Raw genomic sequence first — 23239 nt, 5'->3', positions numbered from 1 at the left:
TAATGAATGAAGACAACTTTCGCAATTTAGAAATTATTTTTTGATAATTATTAACTATATTAAATACTTACCTCACATATTTGCCATGATCAACGTTTCTTCCATGAACTATATTTCAATTCACACTGTGACTTCCAACAGTCCTTCATTTCCCACTGATTCGTAATTTTCAGCAACAACTGGGATTTTCCCAACTTGTGGCCATGTTTAAGGCAGAGGTTTTAACCTTTTTTTAGACGCGAGCTCTGAATGTACCCATCATCAAAAGACGAGCACCTTTACGGCAAGTTTGACATGCGAATGCATGAGAAATCAGGATGGTTTTAATCCTTGTGTGAAAATGCAATTTCTACAAAGTGTTTAATTGTAACATTGATCAAGTTCTCGCGAACATGAAATCGGAAACGAGCATCAAACACTCTGGGTGCTTCAGGAAGCACCGTGGTGCTCGCGAGCAACGGGTTGAAGATGCCTGGTTTAAGGAAACAATTGGGAATATCCCATATTTTTCCGTACTTCAGATCACAGTTTCTTGTATTTTTCCACAATGAAAATGGTCTCCAGTCATGATGAAGGCTATTTCATAAAATACATTTTAGATTACTTGCGATTTGTGTTGCACACAATCCTTTATTTCCCCCACTCTTCAGCAATTTTAGCAATAATCAGCAAATTTGTCGTAAGTTGAATTTTTTTTGTATACAATTTACTTCATATTTAGTAATGCTATTTACAGTATTTTCCTCGATTAGATATCGTTACCTTAAATATGCGAAATTTTCAATGGGATGGATAGGATGGACCATGAACTTTTAGTTCACCACCAATCGACTGCTTTTACAAGGGGACACCAGTATCGATTGGTGAGGAACAATGCGAGGTTATGGTGTCACAGGGAATTTTTCTCTAATAGGGTTGTTAATAAATGGAATAGCTTACCCCCAGAGGTAGTTAATTGTAACACAATTGACACGTTTAAAAAGAAATACGATAAACATGTTGGGGTAAATCGAGAAGCTCTGTCCATACTTAGAATAAGACAACCATAAGTATTCTTTATGGGGATTGTATAATTTTTATCACACGTGTATATATTGCTTATAATTTTTATTAATCGCATTTTTAATTGGGTTGCTGTATTTTTGAAATATATGACATCCATATTTTTATGGGCATCTCTTTCTCAGCCACCTCGTTGGGCATTTTGCCTGTTGTGGCGTTGTTTTTGTATTTGTATTTGTATAATATGAAAGTCTAATTTTAGAGTCCCATAAAAATGCTACTCTAACATCAATAAAAACATTTTTCATTTCTTTAGAATTAAAATTATCAAATCTGTCTGCGAACCACCAGTGCCATCGTCACGGAACACTTCTGGTCCGCAGAGCATTGGTTGAGAAACGCTGTGTTATATAATTCGAAGACTGCCATGGTTTCATTCCAAATGATGTACTGTCGGCCCCCCGTATTCGCGATTTCCATATTCGCGGTTTCCGTATTCGCGGTTTTTTTTCCTTCATTGGAAATTTTTTTTGGAAACACTCAGCAATCGTCATTCACGTGTTTTGTTCACAAAATTTGAGTTGTGTGTGTTTAGGATGGCTCATTTTTCAAGTGCTGCTTCGGAAAGACAAAAAAAAAGTGAAAGGTTTACAAGAAAAATTGGATATATTGACTATGCTTGGCGAAAGTAAGTCAATTGCTGCTGCTGTGGCCCACCATTACGGAATCAACGAATCTACGGTGAGATATATCAAGAAAAAGGAATCTGAAATTCGTTCAGCCGTGGCTGCAGCTGCACCTGAGGCAGCGATAACTTTGCATCGCCTACTGGATCCATGTGTTTCTCGTACAGAAAATGCTGTTTTTTGTGAGTACAAGACTGCTACAAAAAAGGTATTCCAATTGATTGTAATATTATAACGGAAAAGGCGATAACATTTTACGCTTCTATAAATGGAAGGGCTGGTAAAACGTCTATTTCATCAGAATTTTATGCAAGTAAAGGTTGGTTTCATAGGTTTAAGAAACGATCCAGATTACGCAATGTAAAAATCTCTGGCGAACAAGTCTCTGCCGACCAGGAGGCAGCTAGAAAATTTTTAAAGACTTTGCAGAAAATTATTGAAGAGAAGAGTTATGCACCTCAGCAGGTGTTTAACGTTGACGAAACTGTACAATTTTGGAAGAAAATGCCGCAAGAACATTTATTAATCAAGAAGAAAAGCGAGTGCCTGGTTTAAAGATAGACTTACTATGACTTCAAGATAGACTTACTATGACTTCAAGATAGACTTACTATGACTTCAAGATAGACTTACTATGACTTCAAGATAGACTTACTATGACTTCAAGATAGACTTACTATGACTTCAAGATAGACTTACTATGACTTCAAGATAGACTTACTATGACTTCAAGATAGACTTACTATGACTTCAAGATAGACTTACTATGACTTCAAGATAGACTTACTATGACTTCAAGATAGACTTACTATGTTGTTTTGTGCAAATGCGTATGGGTACATGGTAAAGCCCACCGTAATTTTCAAATCTGCGAATCCGCGAGCATTGAAGAGAAAGGATGTCAAAGCTCCCAGTATTTTGGATGAACAATAAAAGGGCTTGGACTATGAAAGCAGTTTTCCTGGATTGGTTTAAACGGTGTTTCGTTCCGGAAGTCAGGTACCTTGAGAGTGAGAACATGTCATTCAAAGTTCTTTTGATACTGGATAATGCTCTTGGGCAACAAGATGTCAATGTATTCAAAGCTGATGGTGTGGAACTCCTTTATATGCCTCTTAATCAACATCTATCATTCAGCCCCTTGATTAGGGGGTAAAGCGAACATTCAAGGCTCACTATACACGCCATTCAATGGAGATGATTGTACACGCAATAGAAGATGCAAATCCATAAAATGTCTTGAAGGTATGGATGAATTACATCATCACTAATGCCATTACTGTCATAACTAGAGCCGTGGCAGCTATTAAGTACGTAGACGGCAAGTTCACCGATGCCTTTATGGTACGTCCTTCACATGCAAAAAATTAGTAGAGGGAGCCTTGTCAACATATTCCAACATAGTTGATGATATGAAGAAGAAACATGAAACAGAAATCACAATATCCTTTCAGAAAGCATCGCCAACAACCGCTGCACCCTCTTTTACATTTCCCTTCTACCTCAGCCTTCACCCTGCTCTTCTCATGATGTTCGATAAACGAGATAAACAAAAAAAACCTATGGTTTCGGTTATTCGCGGATTTCCGTATTCGCGGTCACCCCAGGAACGTAACCCCCGCGAATTCGGGGGGGCCGACTGTACAATGGTTTATCCTTTACAACTGTGAAAAATAAATAAATATATTTTAATAACATTATGCACATTTATTAGGGCATGTTCCCTTTCTTGCACATGCAAAAATTTTCGAAAATCAAGTTCTATTTAAATTCTCACCCCTATATTTTCCATATGCAAAAAATGGAATTACTCCTTCAATTAATTTTTTTAAAACATTGAAATTTTAAATTTTTATACTATTATTTTAAAATCTGCTGCGGGCCGGATAGAATCTCTAAGTGGGCCACATCTGCCCCGCGGGTCGTAGTTTGCCCATAACGACCATAGACTATACAACACATGATAATACCGTACATATTTTATCTCAAAAGTCAGACAATTTTTTTGTATATTTAAATACATCTATACAGTATACGTGACCAGAGAGGGTTAAAAAATCAGATGATTTAATTGAAATCGCTTGAAGTAGACTATGATAATTTTGAACCATATTTAGTACGATTTATATTTTGAAATAAGCTGTAAATATGTTAAAAGTGTACCTATATTTAAGTTAAAATGTCAAAACGATATTTGTTGTATTCATGAATTAGTCATTAAAAAAAAAAAAAAACCATAAATTTTAAATTTTTTTATAAAAAAAGAAAAACAATTATTTCATACTACTGAGCTATTATTTAAATTTAGCAAGTAGTTATTGTGGGGTACAAATTTGAGCATATCAGAGTCTGCCGCTAATTTCCTATCCAAATAAATAAACAACAACAAGGAATCAACTCTTTCTAGATAAAAAAAAAGTATTGTACTTATATATTGCCGTATTTTTTTGTATTGAACTGACACTAAAAAAGACGTACTTTCTAAAATTACAATAAAAAGTTGATAACAATAAACTGGAAATATCTCTCCTATATTGATCGTTATTTTTCATAGACTTGAATGTCTTACATGATAGCGACCACCTTAGGGTACGCATTTAAACTTGGGTTATATAATCCAGAACTTCATTCAGAGAATGGCTGTATTTTTTCAACGACAGTAAATATGCATGCATGCAGCTTCGGAGTGTCAAAAACCATGAATCAAATTGATGGTATTTTTTCGAACAATAAACCTGTGAACTAACACCTTCAAAACAAGTTTCACCTGAATATGTATGCACGGATCTAAATTATGCGATACACAGAGTAATCAACACTTTGTCTACATTTCTTGCATCTACTGAATTACAAATATAAGCTATAAGTAGGAAGTTTGTATCGAATAAAAGCAAAGATGAATAAAACATTCATATTGTATTCAATTCCGTCCGATTCTCTCAGATGTAATAATGGCGTTGGAAATGACGAAATAGGGACCAATAACTACTTTGATTTGTTATTTATGTCGTAAGTTCAATCGCTATCACCGTAATAGTGAATGCCGCAGCAAACGTACAAAAAAAAGAGAAAAAAAAAAGAGGGTAGATGATGTCCTGGTGCATGAATCCGATAAATCAATCCATTACTTGCCCATGATGATTGAAATATGCAAATGTTTCCGATCTGGTGCCTATCTGTTAATCTGCACATCTAATTAAGACAGAAAACGAACTGCCATTCACGGAGCAAGCAAGGCTCGCTATTCGGAATCGCCCAGAAGTGCCCAGATGGAGATATACAACCATCAATCACCGGGAATGTGTGTGGTTCATCTTTGGTAGTGGCAATTATACACTTGTTGGCAGTAACAAATGACTTTACAGTTGACGAGAATCCTTGTGTTGAGCGGTGATAGGACAGAAACTAATGACTATTCTCTGAACAAGATCTTCCTCGAGTGGAATGTTTCAATCTCTCTTTTTTTATATTTTTGTTTTTCACACATTTTTTATTTATTCATTTGTTTAAAGTACAACCATGAAAATCGCATTTAAAACCTGTCATTTGCAGATTGATTGCAGCGTCATTTGTTTTTCTCTTAATGTCGTACGAGATGATGTATCTCATTCTTGTTATATGTCTATGGGAGTGGTCGAAAATGACCCGCGGTTATTTAAAAAAGTTTAACGTCTTTTTTTCTTGAATATATTTCATCTATGTTATTGTGATATTTTGGACACGGACTGGATCTCGCTGCTTCATAATCCGAAGGATGTATCAATACAAGGATGCCAGTTGCCCTGGGGGAACCTCTATACAGACCCGTTTCAGCATCCAATGACTATATGTAAATCCCGATTTACGTTATGTTTGATTAGATGAAATAATTTGTAGATCAAGTGAATTTTTCGTTTGAGAGTTCATCGTTTTTGATACAGAGATGGTGTCGTGAAAATAATTTATTTTTCTTTTATCTATGCATTCCAGTGAATACATGAACGCTTATCGAATTGAAATAAGTGGAATGTTATTGCTTTAATTCACTTTGATTTGATCATTTTGTCGCACCACGGTCATTTTCTGCACCCGAGGGTTAATTACAGCAAGACCGACAATGTTTTTTTCATTATTTTACACTGTTTTAATTTACGCTAAATAAAGTACTATATTAAGGAGCCTCGCACCTTTTAACATGCTGAGAAACACACTATGCTCTAATATAAATATTAAAAACACTATTTATCCACTGATTTATTTAAAATGTTTTACACATATTTTTGATTCTATATGCTATATTGTGCTTTTGTAAAGTTTTACATATCTCCGATACTTAAAAAAGAAAATCATTAGAAACAGCTTGCGTGATGTTTTTTACATTTAAAAATTAAAAAAAATGCAAATTTCATTTTAAATAATATTGAGTAAATCAAGATGTTATGCTGATTTTAAGTTTAAAAATTCGAAAATTTAAAATATAATTTTAGATAAGATTGAGTAAATGAAATCTCAATCGCGTTTGCTACTGTTCGAACTGAACGATTTTCTTTAGTTTGAATCACTTTTTATTCAATTACATTGATATCGTGATATTTTATCATGAGCGCAAGCTGTTTTTAATGCATTTCTTTTGAAAATCTGCTAAAAGCTAAGTATCAGAGATATGTAAAACTTTATAATATTTAGCATAAAATAGCATAGAGAATCAATATAAAATAGAATAAAAAATTATAAATGAATAAATGTTTTTACTGATATTTCTACTAGAGCACAGTTTTTCACCTTGTTGAACGGTATGAGGCGGAAATATTTGAGCATAACTCCATATTGTTTAAACTGCGTATGCACATCAAGAATATGGAGTGTTTAAAGAAAAATTTCTCTCAAAATAATAAAAATTTTATAATTTCTAACTTTAATGTTTTTAAATCGTTATTTTTTTTTCACTGTTCATTATTTCATTGTTAACTGAGCATTGATAGAATGCCCGTTTTTTATGAATATCGTCACCAATACGAAATTTTATGTGTAGGGGGGAGTGTAATTTAAAATATCTAATTTACTTTTTTCAAATTTAGTTTAGTTTGTTTTGATGAAAAATTTTTGAATTTCTGTGAATTTTAAACGGACTGATAGAGTCGATTAATTCAACTACAATATTTTCAGCCTTGATTAACAATTGGTCAATTAATCGGACCGGCCTGAAAATTATAATTGGGGGAAATATGAAAAATAAAATTTTCACACTACCCTCAAGTAAAAAAAATGAGCTTTTCTTTATTGCGCTGAAAAAAAATGTATTTGTGACATTTCAATAAAAATTCGTCAAGATAATCGGTGAATGATATTCTTGACTTTTGCCACTTTCCGTGTCTTTTGGAAACCCTGAAAATTTTTGACTTCGTTATTTTAAAACGCAAAAAGTATAGGAAGTCATATATCTCGTAGAATTTTCATTCGATTGCAACGGAAAAATTTCTTCAGTATAAGAGAGAAAGGCATAAAATTTACTAATCGACATTTTTTCCACTGAGGGAAGCATCGTTATCACCAATTATAAACTCACGGAGGTGCGTACAGCCCGGCTCAGTGTCTGTCTTTTTGATAATTTTTTTCATGCATTAATGAATTTAATTATTTCATTTAAAAATCAACCGTAGAATTTTTATTACTCTCTGATATTTCCCGTGAAACACCCTGTATACTTGTGTCGTTTCGCTATAACACAATATAGGTCCTAATTCGTCGTATACCTCATCAATCGCTCGTCATAAAGGTGTAGTTCCAATTTAACAAATACTCACACTAAATGTGTTCAAAACCACCCTATACCAGTTTTTAGAGTGAAAATACAGTGTCACAAAATAGAGTAAAATGTTATACTTGAAATTAAAGTTGTTGCTCTGTCTATCCTGAGCACGTCTTTAAGTGCAATATTGGCTGAGATATTTGAAATCAAAAAGAGGTGAAAAATTGGAAAAGGACAGCATAAATGATGGAAAGAAGCTTTTTCTGTGTTAGTTTACGCTGTTCTTTCCAAACTTTTCTCCGAATTTTGAATTCAAATATCTCAGTGAATATTGCACTTATAAGCATGGACTTCTTTTGTTGGTTTTATGAGAGGTAAGGTAACTACTTTCTAATTGGAAGTCAGATGACGGGGAGGAAGGGGAACCGTGTAAAAATTTGATTTTTTTTTAATTTTATGACACACTGTATTTTCGAAACTGGCAGAGAGGGAGTGGTTCTTGAACATATTTTGTTCAAGAACATTTTGTTCAGTTTTGAACTGAAACCATATAACTACGACGAACGATTGATTAGATAAAAATCGAATCAAGACTTATAGGACGCCCTGTACAAATGCAAACATGATTAACACTCTATGGTTCACCCCCATATGAAAGTATTGGATTTTAAAAAAAGGATGTAAATTAGTGTTATTAGCATAATTTTAATTGAAAAAATATATCAACACATCAATTTAATTAGCGAACTTTTAATTACCTGTAATAACATGATCCCAAGGGATCAGCATTCCCAAGGGATCAGCATGATCCGTCCAGGGAATTTGTTAGTGTTAGCAAACATCGATGCCCGAACACAGACCTGCACAGTGAGAAGCTAGTTCCCTAACCACTCGACTGCCAGGCAGCAAGTGTTTAATTAAAGGTAAATACCGAGTTTGCCTTTATATTCATGCTATTATGAAGAGATTTTTCACCTTGAATTTTACTTACAATCCCCTCAATTTTGTGCGATTTTATGAATCCCTGAACACGTATATTTTCAACCGATCTCGAAACTCTTTTCTACATATAAAAGTATTGTAACTTATGTAGCCGGTATTTTGTAAATACCGGCTACTAAAAGATGTATTTTCTAAAACACCAAAAAAGTTGGGAAACAAAACTGGTATCATGGGTTATTTTGACCATGTACCGTATTTGCCAGGTATATTCAAATATACACGAGACCATAGAGTCACGCATGCACAGTAACTTCAAATTGTTCTTTGGTCATGTAGAGATGTGACATTCTTTCAACACTTTATCGTCGTTTGGTTTTGTGCGACAGAGGATAAGAATGTGGATATGAGTATATTCCTACCAAAAGTCAGCTTAAGATTTATCAACGCAAAAAAAAAAAAAAATCTCCAATAAATTCATTAAAAAATCGTGTTTTGAGACCAAACGATTGTGCTTTTTTTTATAAACGTCACGAAGCCTGGACGAATCGTCACATCGCATGTCCCCAACAAAATGATTACACAACCGCAACGTGTAATTTAGCGGCAAAATTGGGTGTTGATTTTACGTAAAGTATTCGTAAAAATTTTGTTTTACGGTATCCGAAAATAACTAGGTAAAAGACGACTATAGCAAAATAGTGAAAAATACGTTTGTGTTTTTAAACATTAATGCGGTTTTGGTTCTCTCATTGTTTTTATTTTTAAATCCAATCGGCCATCATTTTCGAAACGGTTCTCGTATATGCTTATTTTAACTCGGTAAATAACATGTAAAATCAGTGGTGCTCAAGCTCAGCTAATACTCACCCGAATATACGACAGAAGTTGTCCGTGCGTGATATTTGTGAGAAAAAAAATAAAGATTTCCTCCACTTTTTTATGAAATTCGTGTAAGAATGGGTATTAAAATATCCCTAGCGTAACGTGATTCCTCCAGCATTTTCAGAAAACCGTCTTCTAAGCTCACCAGATAGGCTGTTCCGCACTCAGCAACATAATATTTCAAGTAATATGGGAATTTTTATTACTTTTTATCACTTGAAGTGTTTGTTTGTTTGCAAACCACCCGTAATGAAGGTCTTTCGCTTTAGGTGGTTCACTACCGTCGCTCTTGGGAAGTTGAGTTGTGTTGGAGTTGTCACGTTTACATCAATGTTTCCTAAATTGGGCAATATTGCCCCCTGGGGAAGATGGATAAGTCCAAGTGAAGGTATTACATGGGGTATCCTGTAAGTTCTAATGCGGCCTTTATCTCACGGACCATTCGTCGTAGAGGTATGGTTTCAATTTAGAAAATGCTGAAATCGTCGATGAGATAAAGGCCACATTGGGACTTAAAGGACACCCTGTATATAGGATACTATGGGTTGTCTCAAGTTGGGGGGGGGGGGGGGTTGATGAGAAAAAAATTCTTAAGATTGGGGCGATAGAACAAAAAGTGTCCGAGAATCTAATTTATACGTTTTATTCAATCTCGTTAGGTCTCTATCACATCTAAAGAATATTTATCGATGAATACGTTATTGCAGCGATTATCAACCTTTATTGACTCGCGGAGCCCTTTTTAATTGAAAAAATTCTATGGCGGAGCCCTGTAGGACAATTGTTTAATTATTCATCAAAGTTACTGATTTATTTTTACTATTTAAAAATAGTTATAATTATTTTTAAAATCTTACTGTTTTTTTTTAATTTCCCTGAGCGGCCGCGGAGCCCCTGTAGTGTGTACAAAGATCCCAAGGGCTCCGCGGAGCACTGGTTGAGGACCGCTGTGTTGTTGGTTTATTACAAATACCCGATTTGTTATTACTATATGGGACTTGTACATGTAGAAACGTCGAAACGATGTGAATACATATTGTTGGGTATAGTCTCTTATATAAAAAAAATTACTAAAATGTTTTTAATAAATTGATTTGCATTATTCATTTCATTAAATTCGATTTCAATATACAAACAGTATGAGAGTTTGAGAATTTTTATTGCGTTTAAACGTTTAAAAAGAAGTAAAATGAAAACATTGCCAAATCTCATTTTCTTGGCGATTCCTCTGTTTGCTTATAAAAGTGTAAGCGTGGACGAGATATTCGGTACGTATTATTCTAGTGCTAGCAATTTCCAATCAATAACTGTCAGGTCTTTAATATGATTGCTTACTTTGTTGTCTGTATCTGATATGCCTTGAAGTCACAAAATTTCGTATTCTGCTCGATATTAAGATTTTGAATGTGGCAACGCTTCACAAGGTACGTATGTAAACGTTTTTGATGCGAGTAAGTAATATAATTCCAACTAATGGACTTCATTTCCAATGTATCGATCACGGCAAAAAGCTGAGAAAAACATGTTTTTCTTCGAATGACATTTCCACTAAAAAAAATCATAGCAAAGTATCTTGAAGTCTCTTTTTCCTCCTGATTTAGTAATTGGTGAGTGTATGGACATTTCGGTCAGTTCAGATCGGTACTGTTTTGAATCCTATAGCGTACGAGAATTGCAGATTATGGATTTTGAGGTGAGTAACTTATCTATTTGAGTGTGTTTAAATATTTGTATGGTTTGAATATTTTTTTTATTTGACAAAAACGTGACAAAAAGTAAAAAACATAGAAATTTACATAGATTATAGGAACATTTACTCTGTGACCGTAAAAGACTAGGGCAGAGGTTTTCAACCTTTCAGACACGACGGGTCAAATTGAAACTTCCCAGAAGCCCCGCGGGCCCCCCGTGTAATTTAGTGATATCTTAATAGAAGGGGCCAATGGGCCCCCCGAGTTAAACAAGAACGAAAATAATTGTTTTTATTTTATTTATTCTGCAATTATTTTTTTTTATTAATTATCAATTTTGATTAGTTTTGAAATAATTCTTTCACTAATTCTGAAATTTTTTTCAATGAATTACTTATTAAATTAATTAACTCTGAGTTTAATTTTTATCTGAAATGATTCTTTAATTATTTATTTCGGAAGTTCTGAATAAAAATGTACGTATTTTCCTTCTCAATATATCTTTAAATAATTTCTTACAATAATTATACAATTATTCTATTATAGATTGTGAAATAATTTCTACGAAAAATTGTAAAATTGTTTCTTTTTTTATTGATTTATGTTATTTTTTTACTAATTCCGGAATCGTTCGTTTCAAAAATTCAAAAATTATTTTTTTCGGTAATTCTGAACTATCGTCAATTCTGGAATTATTATTTTTTATTAATTCTGTGTGAGTTTTCATCAAAATTATTTTTGTTTTTATTATTCTAGAATTATTTCTTTCATCAATTCCAAAATTATTTTTTTCATTAACTCTAAAATTAATAATTATTAAATGTTTTCAACCATTTTCTGAAAATGATCGGCTGGCCACGACAAAAAGCTCCGAGGGCCAAATGTGGCCGACTAGGCCACACGTTGAAGACCGCTGGACTAAGGTGTCCTTCCGTTAGGTCTATAAAAATAATTAACCTATTGTCTGTAGGCATATCGCAACAGTCAGTAATTAAATTAGTAATAATTAATTACATTCCTAGAAACTAAAAACAATAACTGAAACTAAAAAAAAAAACAACTCCACGATCTCTATTAGTGTTTAGCAGTGTTTCGAGTTTATGATCTTGGGATGGCGGTCATTTAGAAAATAGTTCAAGCCTCAATATAAAAACTCGTGTCCATCAAAACTCCGGTGCCTTAAGGTCAACAGAAGGTCCGTAATGGGCTCAGCCTATCTATACAAAAGATGACCTTGAAATTAATAGACAGATTGCGTTGGTGAAGCTGACATCATCATGACCCGCAGAATACCTGCTCGCCCTAGTTCACATCATTCAGGATTAACAAGGATTTGACAGCTATTACCTGTTGGTGGACCTAATCTAACATGCGAAGGGGCATTTTACTGTGTAATTATTGGCTTATCTTTTCTTCTCTGAAATCGATCCAAAGATTTAAAAATAAATCAGTTATTCATTAATTACTTGGATATAAATCATTATTGCTCATTAATTACGATTTCTCTGAATTTTCTACGACTTTATACTTCGGGATATTAAAAGTTCCATGTAGTTTGTACGTATATACGCAATAAAAATAGTTAAAAAAAATGAGAAATCAGTATTTATACATTTATAATCGGAAGATCAATTTTTCGATCTCTGATAAAAATAAAAAACGTCTACTACAGTGAAACCTCGCTGCAACGATGCTCGATATAACTACTGTATAAATCCCTCTACAACAGCCATTTTGAACCTGTTGTTCACGAGCACCAAGAGTGCTCTACGCTCGCGTTCGATTTCATGCCCGCAAGCACTTGATCAAAGATTCGATTGAAGCATTCTGTGAAATATGCAGTGATCGCGATTCAATAAAGGTTGAACACCCCTGCTCTACAACGATATTTTTTCAAGTCTTGTTTGGAAATGACGATGGTTCAATGACTACTGTATAAGATTCAACTACCGTCTCTCGATAACGATAATCCCTCCACAACAGAGCTTACAACAAGGGTCTTCAACCCATGGCCTGCGGGCCACATTTGGTTCTCGGAACTGTTTGTTGTGGCCCGCCGACCATTTTTAGAAAATGGGTGAAAACACTGAAGGACGATCAATCCTAGAATTAATGAAAGAAATAATTTCGGAATTAAAGAAAGAAATAGTTCTAGAATTAATGAAAAACTAATTCTAGAATTTATGAAACAACTAATTTAAGAATTAGTGAAAAAACAAAACAAAACATCAGAGAAATAATTTCGTAATTTTTGAAAGAAATTATTTCACAATTAATAAATGGACACTTGCATTATTATTGAAAAGAAATGATTTCTCAAGATATATTGCGAAGAAAATAATTTTGGAATTATTGAGTCAAATAATTAAAGAATCATTTGAAGTGATTTCAGATTAGAATTAATCATAATCAGTTTAATCAATAATTAATCAATAATCAGTTTAATCAATAATTAATCAATAATCAATAATCAATAATTAATCAATAATCAATAATCAATAATTAATCAATAATTAATCAGGAACTACTCCAGAATTGGTGAAAAAAGTGATTTAAAACCAATTAAAATTTATAATTAATGGAAAATAATTTTAAAACAAATAAAAATCTTCAACTACTTTGCCTCAATACAACTCGTGGCCCTATTGGCTCCTTTTATTAAGATTTCACTGTAAATTACATGAATAGGCAAATGGCACAAGGGCAGGGCTGACAAGGTCCGGGACAATTACTATCATTTTTTTGTTTTTTTATGCCATAAATTTACTATAGAAGGGCCCTTGAACAGTCTGTCCCGCCAAAGATCCCAGTTTAGGGGCCCTGCTTTAGGATGTGAAGCCATGAGTAGGCCGTTGTAAAAATCTGTGTGTGTGGATTCTTCTTACAATTATAAGTACCTCAGTTTGAGTTGATGGCCCGTAGGCTTCTTGGACAATTTCAATCAGGCCTGCGGTGTCTGAAATGTTGAAGACCCCTGTTCTGCAACGATAATTTTTCTCGGTCCCCAGAGTAGCGTTATATATAGATTTCACTGTATTACGAGCTTGAACTTGATAGTCTTTTTTACCCTTTAATGCAGGGATTTTCTTAACCTTTCTCAGCGTGACCTAAAATCAACAAGATCAGTTTTGCAACACACGGGACTGTTTGTTTTTCGAAATCAGTGAAACCAGTAACGCAATAAGTTCAATTATAACACGCTGTAAGCGGATTCGAATAACTCATCCAGTAAGCCCCTGCGAATCAAGTTTTAGTCAGGACTTATAGCTCAAGAATCCCTGGCTATAAATGAATTTGAATCAAGTTCGGATCGCGACCCATAGCTCATGAATACTCGGCTGTAAGGGGGTTTATGCGACCTATCTCGGTTGTCCCTGCGAATCAATTTGGGTCGTGACTCATAGCTCAGGAATCCTTGGCTGTAAGTAGATTTGTTTGACCCAAATTCTGTCGTGTACTCTGCCGTAAGAGGAATTTTATGACCCATCTCAGATGCTACTGCGAATCATTTTCAGGTCGTGACCCATAGCTCAAAAATACTCTGCTGAATTTGGGTTTATACGACCCATCTCGGATGCTACTGCGAATAAATTTTCGGTCGTGACCCATAGCTCAAAAATCTGTGGCTGAATTTAGATTTGTACGATTCATTTTGGAAAGACATTGCGAATTAAGTTTCCGTCGTGACTCATTGCTCAAAAATACTCTTCTGTGATTAAGTTTATACGACCTATCTCGGAAGCCCCTGTGACCCAAGTTTGGGTCGCAACCCATAAGTTAAGAACGCCCTGCTTTAATGTGTAGATTTCAATGTGTGCAAATCATTTTCTAAACTCATATTTCTATAACATTGAACATAAATGTATAACTTTACGCATATTTTTTTTAAAACGATAGAAAAGGGAATTACGGCAAAACATTTACATATTCATATATTTTAATATCGCAAGAGAAATTATTATAAGTTTCTCTTTTAACCCTTAAATTAAAAAAAAAAAAATCAAATAATCAACATAAAATGAAAACTTGAGCATTAAAGGATTAATTTCCGTTTGTTAATTTTACTTTTCTGAATAAATGAAAAAAAAAAATGGCGAATAAAAAGGAAGTTATACGGCTGTGCACGAGAATTCGTAATTGTTTACGGTCTTGATCGTGCCTGGTTGTGCGATATCTGTTGAGTGTCCTCTAGGGACATATTGCGACACGTTCGACAAACAACACAAAACGCAACAAATACTCTTCTATGCCTACTGAATCCAATCCCACATACCCCAGCGTGCGTTTTTCCATACATAGAAACACGTAAATTCGCTTTAGTTAAACATCATGTGGTATTACGTATAAGCAATTGTCCTCCAAACGCACTTTCATAATACATATTTTAGTTTCGTGGAAGAGAGTGACGAGACATAATCATTTATAAACCGCAATACAGGGTGTCCCGTAAGTTCGTGAATAGTTTAAAGATTCATAAAAATTTAAGGAATGGGTATGTTTGAATGCGGTTTGTGAAAAAGCCATTCTCAGGAAAGGGGATTTTTTTTCTTGGTATAGAAAAAATGTAGTTTAAATTTTTGGCGCCAGTTCGGTGGGGTGATTCGACGTGAACCTTTCTTCAATCTCTACTCTGTGCGAAACGTCCGTAAAGTTTCAACCGGTGATTCGTAGATGAGGTAAAACAACTTCACCAGCAAACTTCATCCACCATGTCAACCATCGCAATGGAAATCTTATGTAAGCGTCACTAACAGAAAAATTCAGAAATGAGCTGTTTTAGGACTCTGATTTGCATATTTTCAATGATTTGCTTTCATGCAGCGTCTTCGATCAACAAAAATTTGAACTTTTTTCTTTTTGTACCAAAAAATTTCCCTTTGTGAGAATAACTTTTTCGCATACTGCATTCAAATGTATACCAATTTCTATAATTTTATTAATTTTTAAACTTTTACGAAATCATGGGACACCCTATATATAAATGCTCTATAAGTTATGAAACTATTACCGATCGCTAGTTACATATTTCCATTATTCAAATTTCATGGAAATGTATCCATTCTGCGACTTGGACCCAGTTGTTTTTTGGTTTTTTTTGTACTAACGTTGATATGAGATATTTGCATAGCGCAGACGCACATTCTTATTGTATTTATGAATAACGACATAAGGTGGGAAAATTCACATCGTCTACTGTTTAGTCGAAAACTTACCATTTCACCTTTTTGAATTTTCATTTATTTAATCATTTACCGATGATGATATTAATGAATGTGTATGCCCCACAAAGCTATACGCACAAACACTCAGATTAGTTTCTAATTCACGCATATAGTGTATGTTTGTCTAGAACTTGTTGACATGAGTGTGAACTAAAAAACAAAATTGTTCTAAATATCAAGTGAAGAAGTGTGAGTTCAAGTAAAAGTACTAAATGATGAATGAACTAATAAAAAAAAATAGCCCCGTTCACATAGAGTATCGTGTTAGGAGTACTCTACGTTGATGGATTGGCTTGTTGGCGTTTCCGGGAGAGGCTCGCGTACTTCGACGATAATTAAGTTGTAAGAAAATAATTCGTAGAATATAAAAGAGTTCTCAAAACGTAGTCAACATTAACTGCTCCAGACGATTTGGAATTCTCAGCTGTTAATGTCAAACCAAAATTTGAAAGAAAAAATAAAATATGATGGACAATCTTATAAATGATGCGTAGGAGGATCATTTGTGTCATCACTTTTTTTTTCGCCTTCATTAACACTTCCGCAGAATTTTAACACCACGAGCTGATGATTGAAAGAAACATGAAAATGAAATAGATCCGACGAGTGCAATTGTTGGTTGAGATTCTTATTTGAATAACGTTTGGAACATTAATTTAATCGTATATATGCAATGATTTACGAGATATATATGATATGTCGATCATTATTTGATTAATACTCAATTCGAGTCCTAATCAAAGTTGAATCATTATGCATTTATCATTTCTTTCGATTAGTTGGTTTTTTTATTCGTCTTGTTAACTTGTCATAATGGCGTTGAGTTATTGCATCACGATGTGTTTGGAGATTTCTTTGATGTATGCAAAATAACTTGGGTTTTCTGATGAGATTGTGCTCTTTTGTACTCATTAAGGATAGTTCAATCAAACTTCTAATATTTTTGTAGTACCAAGAGTGATTGTGTAAGGACTGTTTGTGCGAATGCCTTACAGATACAGTCTGAATGGCACAAAAATGTCTCTTCCATTCGTCTAGAACCAATAAGAAGTAGATAATGTCCATACACCTCCGAGGTATATTCGGTAATGTCAGCTTTTAACGCAGTTATGTGTTGCATTTAGACATCAAGAAAATTGGGCAACTGTGGTGATTCACAAAAGTTGGAGAAGTACATGTATAGGTTATACTCACACTAGAGATAAAATTGACTGCCACAGCAAAAACGATTGCTCGTTAAAAAAAACCAGACCTGTGACAAACCAAGAAAAAAACATATATATACAGATAAAAGTATATCTAGATCTTTTCTCACGGACGGATATTTCATACAAAAATAGTTGAAATCGTGACGGAAATTATTCAATTTTTAAATTTTACCTTGCCGTGATTGAATTAAATCCGAATTAAAACATTTACGATTATATAATATTATGGGTTAATAGAAAAACTAAGAATTGTTTTTTTTCTCTCCTTTTTTTTTTATAAAGAAACAACAATTTATCAGTCAAAAAGTATAGTAATAGTAGCCTAATCTTGGATTTTAATTTTAAGATTCTTCTTATAATAGAAACTTGAGGAAGGTGTTATGTGTGTGTGGAAAATAGCAACATTTTTTGCAGGACAGTATATTCACGTTGTAACTTACAGAACAATATCTTAATAACTTTAACCTGAAAACAGTGTTCCATTATGTACATACATGATGATAGTATATTTTATAGAAACCATTGTGACCTTGAAATGATATTGTAAAGTATCTATCCTATCTAAAATGAACTTACCCCGAATTATTCATTTACACAGGGTATTATTTTCCCGTCGCGAAGATGCTGTGAGGACCACGCCTGGGTTGGGTTGGACCCCTTAGAAGGTATGGCCTCTTGTGTATTTTGAAATTACAGTATTTTAGGAGATAATTGCCTAATAAGCATAAAAATAACGTATTTCGGAAAACAATCTGAGAAAGATTTTTTTTCTTCACAAGTTTGCGTCATCAAATAAATATAGAATGTTCTCAGCGTGCATGCTTTAAAAAATGAGAGAATGATCTACGCCAGAACTGATATATATACATGTATACATTATCGTATTATCAATAATTGGTTTTTTGAACTGTAAACGATGTAATTAACTACCATAACGTAGTTGAGAAATCATTACTGCTTGAGTCATAATATTACTGCATTTGTTGCAAACGGTTTTTCCCACAAAAAATATAATATTTTTCAAATTGCAAATGGTGAGAAGTGAAGGTACGATTCTCAGGTCCTTGATCGTCTTAAATGCATTAGTTTTGTTCACTCGTATCATCTTACATCGGATGGGAACGACATGTCATTTCTGGTCACGTCGCATGTCGCATGGGTGGTCTTGTCGCTCGAAATCTACGGAGGAACTATTGCATTATTTAGCGAAGAAGACGGCTAAAAAAGCTAGGTCATACCCCATCACGGGGGAGCTGGTAATAACACACGCTGTTCTCTCCGCTTTTCAGCAAATACTTACTTATGCCATCGATGCATAAAAGACACTGCCAGGGAATTTAATGATGATAGAACAGACTTAATTATTAAATTAATTGATTCTAGACTTTATAGATTAATTATTTTAGAAAGACAACCTCGACATTATGCAAGTACCTATAAAATAAAAAAGGGTTGGCAAACGTGTGCGTGTTTCCCAAACTGCAGTTAACGCTGAAATGAAAATTACATCCTAACCTATACTATGGCGAAACACTGAAATACATTATATGTTGTAGAAGAGATCGATAGACTTCTAAATTGGTTGCTTATAGATAGGATGGGCGTATGACTGAAATAAAGATATTTAAATGAAATAATTTGCTGGTTTAAAAATTCAAAACAAGAAAAAACTGCAACAAAACGTGAGGTGATACATGGTTGGTTTTAAGCTACAGAGCACAGAATTCAATAGAGGCTGCCAAATGCTTCTTGCATGCTAAACGTGCCGCGACGAGTTGAACCATGCTATCTGAGGTATTATGGAGTCTCAAAGCTTACAGTGCGCTCACTCACATACAGTGATGGTCACTTGTAGAAAATTTCCTATATGCTCTTTTTAACATTAAATAAAAGAATAATTTTGAAGGGAAAAAAATTCATTGTGGCGCTTTTCTTGAATTCTTCCCATGGTTCTAGAATTTCTCAGTTTTTTAGTTATCTAAGTGTCCAAATTCTTTAAATCGACACCATTTCCATCGAAATTCAAAATAAAGAATATTTTTACAAGTGTCAGTGATAAGAAAGTTTTTTTTCTAAAACAACTCTCCGAGTTTTTGGATTATTAAGAGTTCCGTGAGATTTGATTCCGTGGAGCCTCAAAAAACTCACGAAACCCTAGCGTTGGAAACCTATGTGCTAGAGGGCCGAAATGTTAGAAACGGTGGTCTAATAGCTTAGTTCTGATCGGATCGCTAGATCTGTAGTGTCTGGATTCATTTTGTGGGAGATCTTGAATGTCTTATATGAAACTCCTCTCCCACTGAACGCTGTTAGTTTCAGTCGTCATGTAGCTGTGTTCTAGAATGCCCCTAATTTAAAACTAACATCTATTTTGAATTACCCTGTATATATACTACTAAAAGAACTATTAAAGAAAATAATTTATATACCATGGAATAACAACAGATAGGAGATATCAGTTTATTTTGCGTGTTAGATCAAGAACAATGTTGCTTTCAACTCGGTAGATAAGATCAACTTCTGGAGAAGCGAAATTCGAACCTAGTGCTATGATTCCTAGCTTGTTAAACCAATTAACTGTCGCTTGTCATAAATAAAGTAAGAATCTTTTATCTTTAAGGAAGATATCGAAAAAAATAAGGAAGAGAAAAAAACTAAAATTCATGCCGCTCACGTGCCAATTCACACACAGAAAATGTGTGTAGTCTCTGGGTTTTTTCATCACGTGGAAGCCCCCTTAAAAGATAAAAGAAACAAAAAATTGCGAGTTAAACAGCATCGAACAAGCTGTTTCGAGGTCTGGGCAAATCAGTGAAGGTCATTACACTGTTCGCCCTACAATAATACCGCTGTGGAAAGATCGGTTTGAATCTTTTTTCTAATTCACGCATCGACGCTTGCATTACTTAATGATGCGTCAAGAATAAGAAGCAAAAGAAAAGGCACCACATTTTAACAAAGACCCGATAATAATCATAATGCTTCATCACATTTAGATTTGACGCCTTCCAACAAGATGAATTGTCTTTGTATCTTCTACCTCAAGGTTTGTTTGATATTAATTCATTCGACGGCGGTACCAGAAGTTTGATGAAGCAGTACAAAGCCTGTGCTAAATCTTAAAATCTTCCTTTTGTTGCGAAAGTCACTCTATAGAAAGTCCCCGTTAAGATGGATCAAAATCTACATATCAAAATCCATAAACTTCATAGTACTTGACAAAAATTAAACCCGATGCTCAAGTTTTCACACAGTAAGAACCTCTCTTAACCAGCCAATAGGGACCAAGAGTCATCCGATTTAGAGAAAATCTGGTTTATCGAGTGAGATAAAAACCAGTGAGAAATCTGTGCGTGCGTTTATCATACTAAAATCTTGCATATCCTCTCCAAACCTGGCCAAAACTAACTATTAAATTTCTTTCTCGGTGAATTTGTGTTTATTGTGTGTCAAAATGCTCTTTGAAAAAAAAAACTAAATTAATTAATTTATTTATTTTGGATAGATATCTTTACCAGCATCATTTGAGTTACCCTTACGCATAACTAAAGTCTTAATTTGAAGACAGAATCAATATAAAATATTTAAGACCATTAAAAACCATTAAAAAAGAAGGTACACATATGTACCTCTGGAACGAAGAGAATATTAGACTAACAAATAGCAATTAAAATAGATATATAATAGTAAATCTTATTATAATGATAGTATTTAGATCCAATTTATAGTATTTCTGCATTGCTCACCGAATCCCCAAAGAGAGCTGGAGCCCGATTTTGTGTTAGCGAGATAATCAAGGATACGATTCGAATTTGAGCTTATGTCAGACTTGCATTATAGGGTGCTTTTCTTCAGCTGACGGAACGGTGTTCGTGACTCGAAAAACGTTGAAGACTTACAACATTAGTCAACCTTCTCAGTGGTTATTAGGAGATATCTCGCATAACTTGATGCCTTTTTTTTCAGCAACTACGAGATATCTCGCCACCTAAAAAGCCTCTTATTTCGGTAACGACGAGCCCAGACACTGCGTTGTTGTTTATATTCACAGTCGAATATATTTCCTATCCCCCAACCTGGAAAACCAACTGCCGTTGGACGGAGTCAACTTTTATTCAAAGTTTGGTAACAGAAGGAAAGAGACGGTATTTTTCCCTTCGAGAGAGAGGTAGTGTAGAAATATGCGATATATAAGTATTTATTTTTCCTTGGTTTATTTTTTTCAGATAACGGGGGGAGCACTATTACCTGCTCAAAATCGGAAAAAAAATTATTCTTGAAAAAAGCGTGGCATTTTACAGAGGGTTTAGTGATTTCCACTGTGCCAGTTATATAATGAGGATCACTTTTTTAAAACCGCTTAAAACTTTGAAAACCGCTTAAAGGGTTAAGGAACAGTATATTTAGAAACCGGTTAAAGGAAAGATGTTCTACTGATGTATTTGGAATATAATATCGTTCTTTGATAACAAGAATATCATAATAATGACTAATGCTCTTCATAAGTTAAAATTTCTGAAATCTGATAAAAAAATATTATAACTCGTAACCATTTGGATTTCGAATATCTTATTATATGAATTGATTTCGTACTAATGATCTCAACATTCCGTTGATGAATCATGTGAAACCTTTTCAAATTTTTTTTAAAATCATTTCTCGAGTTTCCGAATATATCATGTTTGCCATTCTTAGGTAACACCTTTGTTCTGACGTTGAAAAGGACCTCTGGCGCTGAGCTGCCGTTACCTCCGACAGAAACACGAAATGAATATGGATACTTTTTAATCGAATCTACGGCTCGAAAATGAGGACAAAGAAGCTATTGATCACCGAAAATAGAGTGGAGAACCCTTTTATTATTACAGGCAGTAATTTGCGTTCTGTAAACAGCAACCGGTTACCTGTGCTCTCTGTGTAAATTGCTTAAGGATTGATGATGAACGAGAAGCAAAAAGAAAAAGAAAAAAAATAGATCTATTAATTTATGGGTCCTGTCGTCAAGAATATCATGGCAACTGATATCACCAAAAATAATCTGTGTTCGACTATCTATTATCGGACATTGATGAACTTGTGTGAAAAGTGATACGATGTGATTTCCATTCGAAGTGAAATATAAAGAATCAGAAGACGGCTAAAGTGGATGAAAATACCTTAGCAAAGAAATCAAGAGACCTAAATTTCTCATAAAAAAAAAAAGGTTATTTATTTCCCATTTAATAAAAGGTGACAATTTGGAATATTTATCCACTGTCAGATGTTCTAAGAACCGAAACGTAACAGCTACGAAAAACTTTTAGTAACAATAAAAACGCATATTGTTGACAAAAAAGAAAATTTGTGTCTAATGGTTTATTCACTTATTTAATGATTTATTAACTTACGAAGAAAACTCTTGTTTTTGAAATCATCTTTATTTTGTGAAACTTTAGTTTTAATCAACAATCATACAGACCTTTGGAGAGTGAAAAGGATCTTTCCTTTTCAAAGGATTTCCTTGAAAAGGATCTTTCCTTTTCACTCTCTTGCAGGGAAAGAGAGAGAGGGAACAAGTTTATAGATATACGTCGCAAACTAAAACATAATTTTTACTGAATAATTATTGTTGTTGCACTGTAGGAATATCGAACAGTTTAAAAAAGCAAGGGATCAAATCTTTAGTGAAATAATCACCTTTAATCGGATTTACAATCAAAGATCATCACCTCTTTTATATCAGTCAAAATTTCTATCCGTCGCTGCAAAGAAATTCTTCAAGAATAAAGTATGCAGGATGATTCTAACTTTATGGGACAAACTTTAAGGGCTGACATAAGACTCATAAACAAGCATTTTTGGTCATAGAATGTGTGGTCAAATCGCAATAGCAAAAAGG

General features: G+C 34.0%; 1 protein-coding gene across 3 annotated transcripts in view; it reads left to right on the top strand.

The window, feature by feature from the left end:
* The window catches only part of LOC149085300 (protein Wnt-4-like), a 94677-nt gene that overhangs the window by 2856 nt on the left and 68582 nt on the right, over positions 1–23239 (top strand). Inside the window, exons 2-3 of one of the 3 annotated variants that reach the window (XM_089233244.1) lie at positions 10842–10933; positions 17960–18026. The exons of 1 other annotated variant lie outside the window; for it this stretch is intronic. The gene's annotated coding sequence lies outside the window, so the exon portion shown is untranslated. The remainder of the gene's footprint in view (positions 1–10841; positions 10934–17959; positions 18027–23239) is intronic. One more of the 3 variants, XM_089233243.1, reaches the window with a different exon arrangement.

This window comes from Pholcus phalangioides, unplaced genomic scaffold (genome assembly GCF_987345545.1).
Source record: "Pholcus phalangioides strain wild (caught in Gottingen) unplaced genomic scaffold, Ppha-v1.0 ptg000007l_1, whole genome shotgun sequence".
In the NCBI taxonomy this organism is placed as follows: Eukaryota; Metazoa; Arthropoda; class Arachnida; order Araneae; family Pholcidae; genus Pholcus; species Pholcus phalangioides.
The sequence above is the reverse complement of the archived record's forward strand: the minus strand, read 5'-3'. Positions and strand labels throughout refer to the sequence as shown.